General features: G+C 43.7%; 1 protein-coding gene across 5 annotated transcripts in view; it reads left to right on the top strand.

The window, feature by feature from the left end:
* Positions 1-9,668, top strand: part of CEP85L (centrosomal protein 85L) — a 347,939-nt gene that overhangs the window by 238,044 nt on the left and 100,227 nt on the right. The window lies entirely within an intron of this gene.

The following is a 9,668-nucleotide window of genomic DNA, read 5'->3' as shown; positions in this document are numbered from 1 at the left end:
TAATGGCACCTCAGTCTTAAGGCTCGTACACACAATAAGAAATTCGGAAGGGATTTTTTTTTGTTTTTTTTTTTTTCCTTTTTCCCTCCACCTTCCTCTTTTTCCCCCCTTCCTTGTTTTCCTTCCCTTTTGTCCCACTTTCCCCTGTCCCTCCTGGTCCTCCCCTTCCATTCTGCTTATCTTTGTCTCCCCCTTTTTTCCTCTGCTTCTTTCTTTCTTCTTTTTCTTTCACCCCAGCACCTACCTGTACACCTCAGGTTCCGGCTGTGGGTTTCTCTATTGGGATATCTTTCCCAGTGTTTAACATACGAATTAGGGATGTGGTACTTTTTGTCTACAATTTTTGTTACAAACACACTTTCAATTTGGAAGGGAAAATTTGTCCGACGACCCATCTGCTGATTTTCGGATTGTTAGTATGGTGCTTTCGACAGCCGACTCCGACTTTTCGGCTGACAAAATCCTGATGTGCAGGCTATAAAATTGTTGTCCTCCGTCAACACACGTCCGATTTTCGTCTCATTAGTACAGATTTCGACGGGGAAAAATCTTATGAGCAAGACTAGGCATGCTCAGAGACGAAAGAACACATACAAAGCAATCCAACACATGACATCACTTCTGAAGTAGAATTCTGTCGTACGGGAAAATTCTTATGAAAATAACCTCTTCACTTTCCACATCAGACTAGCATGCCACAAAAAACGGACGACAGATCGTTTGATAATCTGATCGTGTGTACGGGGCTTTAGTCCATAGAGTTCAATATTGAGTTGGTCCACCCTTTGCAGCTACAACAGCTTCAACTCTTCTGGGACAGCTGTCCACAAGGTTTAGGAGTGTGTCTATGGGCATGTTTGACCATTCTTCCAGAAGTGCATTTGTGAGGTCAGCCACTGATGTTGGAGACCTGTTCTATCGGGTTGAGGTCAGGACTCTGTGCAAGCCAGTCAAATTCCTCCACCCGAACTGGCTCATCCATGTCTTTATGGACCTTGCTTTGTGCACTGGTCCAAATCATTTGGTGCAGGGGGGATTACGGTGTGGGGTTGTTTTTCATGGGTTGGGCTTGGCTCCTAAGTTCCAGTGAAGGGAACTCTTATGGCGTTAGCATAACAAGACATTTTGGACAATTTCATGCTCCCAACTTTGTGGGAACAGTTTGGGGATGGCCCCTTCCTGTTCCCACATGACTGCGCACCAGTGCACAAAGCAAAGTTCATACATTTATAAGTAATCACATTCCCTTGTTCTCAGCTGCCTAAGAGCTGGGGGGAGGAGAAGCTGCAGCAAACTGAGCTTGTTTGTTGAATGGCTGTGCAGCGGGGGGGGGGGGGGGGGTCGTGTGTCGGACCAATCTGATCATTGGAGAAGAGAATACTGAGTTTCCAGCACAGCTAGAAAACAGACCAAAAGGAAGCATACAAAGAGAACAGGATATTTTCTCATGCAAGTACATGGTACAGAAGGCACATGTCAGGAATATGAAGGGTTGAGGTAAAAAACATTTTAACACACGTCTGCTGGTGTGAATGAGCCCTAATAAGGTTGCAAAGTTGCAAATCTGCATTTTGGCAAGTTGAAGTGGTAGTAAACCCCAGCACAGAAATCCTCAGAAAACGCAAAGGCTAACTATTTCTCCACATACCTGTACTTGTTATCCTCATAGCACATTTCTTACTGTATTTTTCTGCTTAACAACTTGTTCTTGTGCTTTCGGCCAAAGTTGGCACCATATTTGCAGTGTCTGATTCCATATAGCGGTATACTTCCTTCTTTTCTTATGTCTACGAGATAATGCTGCGCAGTAATCCATAATAGTAATGGGCCTGAAATCTCACAGGTTTGCTATTCAATGCTGTGGAGTACTATGATGGAGGCATGTCACCCGTAAAAAGAGACTGACGGCACAATGAGTGTGCGGTCAATTGGGAACAAAATGCGCATGCTCCAGTGATGTCATATTGGCAAAATCTCCTAAACAACACAGGTTGGGATTGCTTGAATGGCACCTAGATGCAAGTCATTTCACAATGCTTTACATCAGGGGTCTTCAAACTATGGCCCTCCAGTTTTTCAGGAACTACAATTCCCATCATGCCTAGTCATATCTGCAAATGTCAGAGTTTTACAATGCCTCATGGGATGTGTAGTTCTGCAACAGCTGGAGGACCGTAGTTTGAGGATCCCTGCTTTACACGTGTCTGAGTTGGTCAGGAGACGTTTTCTACCACTCTAAGGGCGCATGCACACCGCAGCTCAAAAAAAAAAAAGCTGCTTTTATTTCTCTGCCACTAAAGCCAAAACATAAATGTTTCAGTGACAAAAATCTGCGATCGGGAAAGTATGAAGTTATTGGAATGTTCTGGCATTCATAGCTGGTTTCAGAAGTATAGGTGACCTTTTTTCTTCATCTCTACCAACCCATATTAAACAAAATCTGTAGAGTCGCCTCCAGCTGCCTCCATCACCCAGCAGTGACCTCCATGTGCTATTCCATAGTGTAGCCTCATCCCCTGATAAATGTAAAGAATTCTGCTGACATCTGGCAGGCCACACCATTGACAGTCTCATACAGTGTAGCATCCCCTGTTATAGCCGTATGACAAAACAGCTCTACATTGGGAGCTTAGCTCTACACTGACTTCTGTCTGTGACTGACTTCTTCTGCTTCCCTGTGCCAGTGTTTCCCTGTGCCAGTGTATTGCTACCTATACCATTGACATACCTGCCGCCTCCTGCTGCTGGTGGCAGAAGCTTATAGAGGTGGAGATCTATGAAGTCTTATACATGCCAGGGCCACTGCACAGTTGTGGCTTCCTCTTTTGCTCGGCTCTTTCTTCTGGGTTCGTGGAATGTATGGGGCTATCCCATGCAACTCTATTGGAGATGTCCATGCATGGTCTGTGTCCTGCTTAATAGTCTTTACTTATAACTGGTGAGGGCTGTGTTGGCAATAACTCTTCGATGTCTTTTCGCCAAAATTTCTTTCAGTCGCATTTTGGATTTGCCCATTGAGAATTGTCCAGCTTTGATATGTATGTAAACACGTTGACTTAGAATGTATACAGCACCCTTTCAATCTCTCTTGCTGTAGCAACAAGGGTTCCTGTGTGATAACGAGCATTATTGTATGCACACAGATTTTGAACAAGGCCTTAAAGCTCCAAGCAATTGTCTAAATAGACAGTTGAAATGTGTATCTATGAACTGCATTACCTCCCAAAGAATTTGTACTTCTGTTTATCCAATCTTGTGTTTTTAGGTTCCTTTACCTTCCTTTAGCATGGATTGGTACTAGAACTCCCTGAAAAATACATGCCTGATGGACGTTGTAATGTTGGTAATAGACTGGCTTGGTGGAAGGCATGTTTTTTTATTTATGGTTCAATGCAGCATGTTTTAGGATCTTCCCCAGCTTGTGATTGGACAGTGAAGGAGCAGGAGCACACTGATGAGTTAGGTTGTCCTACCCTACCCTCTAAGCATGCTCACCCGGTAAAATGAAAGTAGTGGGCACAGCAATGGATCCTGGTTGGTTATAAGGTTAACTATCTAAGGCAGATGTGTCAATCACAAGGCCTGGGGGCCGAATCAGACCATTTCATGTGGCCCTCTCCCCCAGGGGGAGGGGTGGAAGTGAGTTGGGGACAGCCTGTGAACGAGAGCTGAACCCTACGCACTACATTGAGCACCTCCCTATCATCATTATGGTTGTCCTCAATGGTATCTGTAAGAATTTATAGATTCATGCAGGGCTTTTTCTCAGAGAATAGGTGCAGGAACTGCAGGAACTCAAAAGTAGGTGTGGCCAAATTGCACTAACATTGCACTAAAGGTAAGTATCAGGAGTACATTAAGTGCAGAGTCAAGGGATGTACTATGTACGGAGTGCAGAGATCAGAGGTGCGTTACACACATTTTACAGAGTTCAAGGGTGTGCTATGTACCGAGTGCAGGGTTCAGGGGTGAGCATGTACCAAGCGCAGGGTTCAGGGGTGCACTGTGTCCTGAGTGCAGGGTTCAGGGGTGCGCCGTGCAGTGTAGTTTTGTCGACTAAGCTTACATACAGAGTGCAAGGTTCAGCTTTTTTGCACAGGCTGTCAACATCTCATATCCACCCCTTCCCTTGGGGGTGTGGGCCACATGGAATAGTCTGGTGGGCCAGATTGGGCCCACAGGTTTTGTTTGGCATATAGGGTCTACAAGATGGGAAGTGAAAGGAAAACTCCTGGGACATCAATGGCATGAATAACTGACCAGGATTTTCACCATTCCCTACTCAATCCAAAAAATAATTTTAGCTTTGGGTATTTTTTTTTTTTTGCTGTTTTTATATCTACTTTGCTTTCAAGCTTCAAATGACAACGTTCTGCTTCATTTGAGTGGGGGTGGAATTCTCCAACATAAAGTTTTGGAGCATCTTTTAAAAAAAACTCCTTTTGTTCACTTTTCTCTTTGTAGTTCCATGTATCCAGGTTTACACTGGCAAGTCTTTCTCCGGCAGCACTGTGTAGATTTTACAACTATATCACAGCCTAATGCAATGTCAGTGGAAGGTTGACTTTCCATACCTTGCCTAAAAAGGAAAATTCATTAATGCCAGTACGTTAAACAAAAACTGGTGAGTTCCTAGCCATTAGTACTGTGTATTTCTAAAGACATGTGACTAGCACTGCAGACAGCGGACAGACTGCAGTACTGTGTGTGATGATATGTGCCAGAAGTCTCTGGAGGTGTACGGCCCTGATGGATTCTCGGTAAATACAATATGAATATATTCCCTGCAATGCACACACTGTTAATACAAATCCAGATCTTGGGATTATCTTTCGCTCTTGCTGCTGCATCTGACAGTCCTCATGTTCCTTTTCCCGCTATGTCTTTTTGAAACAGTCCAGCCGCTCGTCAATTCTGCTTTCAACTAGGGGCTTAAAGTGACCCTGACACTATTTTTAAAAGATGAAATAAAGCCTTTTGGGCTATGTGGGTATTGCACTGATGGGCAGAAGGCTGGTCAAATCTTCGATCACATTGCTAAATCCATGTAAACCGATAGATTGCCAGATAATCTTTGCTCTGAGATCTTTTGCATTTAACCCTTCCATGAGTGTCAGATTCTGGTGTCCCCTGCTGCACTTTGTGATTTGCTTCCTTTCAGTTGTGCCACTGGGCAGGGGGGACCAGACAACTGACACATCCAGAAGTGTGCTGGGTGCTAAAGATCTTGCAGAAAGATATCTTTTTCGGCCCAGCAGAGTTAGATGGTTCTTGTAAGTAGATCCATAAGAAGCTGTTTACAGTGCCTTCAAAACCTATTTATACTTCCTTGAAATTTTCCACATTTTGTCATGTTACAACCAAAAATGTAAATGTATTTTATTAGGATTTTAGGTGATTGACCAACACAGTGGCACAGAATTGTGAAGTGGAAGGAAAATGATAAATGGTTTTCAAATTTGTTTACAAATATCTAAAAATTGTGGTGTGCATTTGGGTTCAGCCCCCCTGAGTCAGTACTTTTGTAGAACCTCCTTTCACTGAAAATACAGCTACAAGTCTTTTTGGGTTGTCTTTACCAGCTTTAGAGAGTGAAACTTTTTCTTTGCAAAATGGCTCAAGCTCTGTCAGATTGGATGAAGAGCATCTGTGGGCAGCAATTTTCAAGTCTTGCTACAGATTCTCAATTGGACTTAGGTCTCAATTTTGACTGGGCCATTCTAACACATGAATATGCTTTGATCTAAACCAGCCTTTTTCAACCAGGGTGCCTTGAGGTTCTTTCAGGGATGCCTTGAAAAAATACCTAAAAATTGCCCAAAAATGTATACAAGCCAGCAGGTGGATGAGGCCTGCCTTTTAGTTACACAAAGCCGCAGGTTTTCATTGTATCCATGTATTTCATGCACCATTTCAACCTTCCAGCCACCGGCAACCTAACAACCAATGATGTCATCATTGTTGATAAGAAGGGTGTTGATCACCTGCACATCTTCCTTGCTTGACTCTCCTCTGCCCCTCTGTCAATGCTGGGGTCACAATAGCTGAGTGATGGAGAGAAACACTGGAATACTAGTCGGTACTAGTGTGCAAAAGTGTATTTGCTTTGTAAAAATACATTACCTGTAATGTTGGGTGTCTTACGTGTATTGATGTTGAAACATTAAGTAAAACTATTAGAATAGTTTTTTACATGTTAGAATAGGGTGTCTTGAGATTGTCCGTAATTTTAAAGGGTGCCTTGACTGAGAAAAAGGTTGAGAAACACTGATCTAAACCATTCCTTTGTAGCTGTGGCTGTATGTCCTGCTGGAAGGTGAACCTCCCCCCAGTCTCAAGTCTTTTGCAGAAATACACAATGTTAACAGGCGCTTGATCACATATCGAACCAAAAGTCCATAGAGTTAAAAGTCATTAATGGCACAGGGGGAGAAAAAGTCCACCATGTAGGGCAGCCACCCAGAAACCAAAAGCCAGGGGTTCCACAGGGCTTTAAACGAAGACAGACAGAGGCGCCTCTAAATGTAGACTTTATGCAACAGGTTTAATGAATAAAATTATGCACTCACGTTAGTAAGTATATATTCATGCCCATAAAACAAAGTTCCAGTGTGGAGAAGTGTACATCATCCGGTCATGGACATCCGTCCTGCTGGAGCCGAAATCCTTTCGCCGTGGCCGGCTTGTATGGCAAGGTTAGAACCAGGAAGTAGTCTCTGTGTATTTGCTTGACAGCGAGGCTTGGTGGATAGTCGAACCTGGATGATGTCATCTGCAAGTCTTTTGCAGACCCTAACAGGTTTTATTCTAAGATTGCCCTGTATTTGGCTTCATTCATCTTCCCATCCACTCTGACCAACTTCCCTGTCCCTTCTTAAGAAAAGCATCCCTACAACATGATGCTGCCGCCACCATGTTTCACGGTTGGGATGATGTTTTCAGGGTGATGTACAGTGTTAGTTTTCCACCACACATAGTGTTTTGCTTTTAGGCCAAAAAGTTAAAATTTGGTCTCATCTGACCAGAGCACCTTCTTCACTGTTTGCTGTGTCCCCCCCCCCCCCCCCCCCATGGCTTCTCACAAACTGCAAACGGGACTTCCTATGGCTTTCTTCTTGCCAGTCTTCCATAAAGGCCAGATTTGTTCAGTGTACGACTAATAGTTGTCCTGTGGACAGATTCTCCCACCTGAGCTGTGGATTTCTGCAGTTCCTCCAGCGCTCCTCCACTAAGTCGTCTGACAAGTCGCCCCAGTGTGAACGGACCCAAAGGTTCTCTAGCAAACCTCTAAGGGCTTCACAGAAAAGCTGTATTTATACAAAGATTAAATTGCACACAGGTGGACTCTATTAATTTCTGAAGGCAATCGGTTCCACTAGATTTTAGTTAGGGGTATCCGAGTAAAAGGGCTGAATACAAATGCACGCCACGCTTTTCAGATATTCATTTATCTGTAAAAAATGTTGACAACCATTTATCATTTTCCTTCCACTTCACAAATATGTGCCACTTTGTGTTGGTCTATCACATAAAATCCCAATAAAATACATTTGCGTTTTTGGTTGTAACATGACCAAATGTGGAACATTTCAAGAGGTATGAATACATTTTGAAGGCACTGTAGATGTTGCCACTGTTAGTAGCCCTATCGGTTAAAAACCAAGCTTTTCTCTGCCACAGCTCTTTAGATTACCAGCACAATGCTCTATCTGCTGGTGCCTAAGCAAATAATGTGAAAGCCCTGCTCAGCAGCTCCCATACCCCTCCATAACGGTCTAGCAGGGTGCAGGAAAAATCCAGCTTCCCTGCTACATTTACTATTAAAAAGAAATACATTTCTTGTCTTTTAAATTATTTTATATCCCAATTTGCTTGGAAAACTCCTGTTTTTTTACTCTTAAAGGAGGTGGACTATAAAGGCATGTACATAATACATGTGTAACCTATTATTTGTGTAAACATTACTCATTAAGCCCATTGAAATCTGACATAGCACTATATATTTAGTTGTGTCTGTCTGCACCTTTCTTCTGTGTGCTTTTCTTGGATGAAAGATTTATCTAATCTAAATGAATGAAGGTCTTTCTAAGGTCACATGGTGATTTCTGCAAGGATTCCATATCATGCCTTCTGAAGCCACATCTACTATAAAGCCAAAAGGATTTATTTAAGGGTGAAGAGAATCTTTGTTAACTTTAAGGGGGTATTCACACCTGCGAATGGACCCTGCCTTCGATTAGATGCAAGAATCCCAGCCGGGGTTCCTACAATTAGCTGCATGGAAAGCAATGGCAGGCTGCTGCCTCCCGCAGCAGCTAATCATGGCCAATGTATGTAAAACAAGCAAACAAGGTTGCAAGGATGAGTAAAATCTTCAATACATTTATTAGGGAAAATATCATCACTCCTATGTAAAACACTTGTGTCCAGCCTAAGGTGCAGAAGTGGAAGTGCAGCAGCATTCAAAAGCAAAGATGATCGGTAAGCCACGATAACTGCACATCTGGACTCGCTCAGCAAAGGGAACCCAGATGGCATGCACAACTTAAGTATCTCACACAGCAAGCGAGACGTACAAGGGAGGGCAGTGGCTAGCAACGTGTTTCTGGGCCATGCCCCCTTTTCTCAGGCCTGTGATTAACCCCTTCCCACCCAGCCCCAGCTTCCCTTTAGCTGGGCTATTGCGCCCATGGGTCAGGAACCCCTGCTCTATTGTCACAGTGATCACATGATCAGGACCCCATCCCACCAGCTCCCAATCATTACTAGAGACCAGGAGCTGTCTGGCAGCTCAATCACTGTGCTGGTAAGGCGTAGTGAGTGGGCTCTTAGCGCATAAACTCCTGCCGTCCGTGGACGCATATGTTTTTGAAGCTAAAACAGCAAAAGGGACATAGCTTACAGTAAGTATGTGTTCCTTGTCCAGATTTTTCTGCTTTTAATAGAATTCTTGCTGTGTCTGACCCCTGACCCACAATCTTCAGGTGCGATAGGTTAATTCAGGGACTCCTATCAAGAAACTTGATTATGCTCGCCCATTTCTGCCCCATCTGCCATTTATAGAAGACATACTAAAGCCTGTATGAATAGAACACGATCTCTGAATGGGAGACTGGTAAATGATAGATCCACCCCCTTTATTCAGAGATCCTGTGTCAATTATAGAACGGCTTCTATGAATGGCAGATCGTGCAGGAAAGGGCGGCATAGACAAGCCCTCTTGAGAGCTTCTGACAGCGCACTAGTGATTTTTACGTTGGCGGGTAAGGGTTTGGGGGCAGGACACAGCAAGATTTCTACTGAAATCAGATGAAACTGGACAAGGGACACATCATACCTAACTGTAAGTTATGACCCTTGTTCTTATTATTCTATTTTTAGTTTTAGCCTAATCTTAAGCCTTGTACACACTACTAGTTTATTTTCGTACAACCCAGCAGGTTGAACGGAAAAAAAACCCTGACAGCTCAGGTCAGAGCCGCTGTACTAACAATCTGATGTCAGTACAGCAACCTCCCTCCCCTGCCTTAACATAATGGCTGAGAACGCTGATCAGTAGGAGGTTGGCAGACCTCTTTCAGTCATGAACCTTCAACGGAAGCCATTCGGCCAGACCAGCTGCCGTACACACATGCTGAATGTCAGACAGCTTCTATTGAACCGGCCTA

Source organism: Pelophylax lessonae (assembly GCF_965119305.1).
Source record: "Pelophylax lessonae genome assembly, chromosome: 3".
NCBI classification, from domain to species: Eukaryota; Metazoa; Chordata; class Amphibia; order Anura; family Ranidae; genus Pelophylax; species Pelophylax lessonae.
The sequence above is the reverse complement of the archived record's forward strand: the minus strand, read 5'-3'. Positions and strand labels throughout refer to the sequence as shown.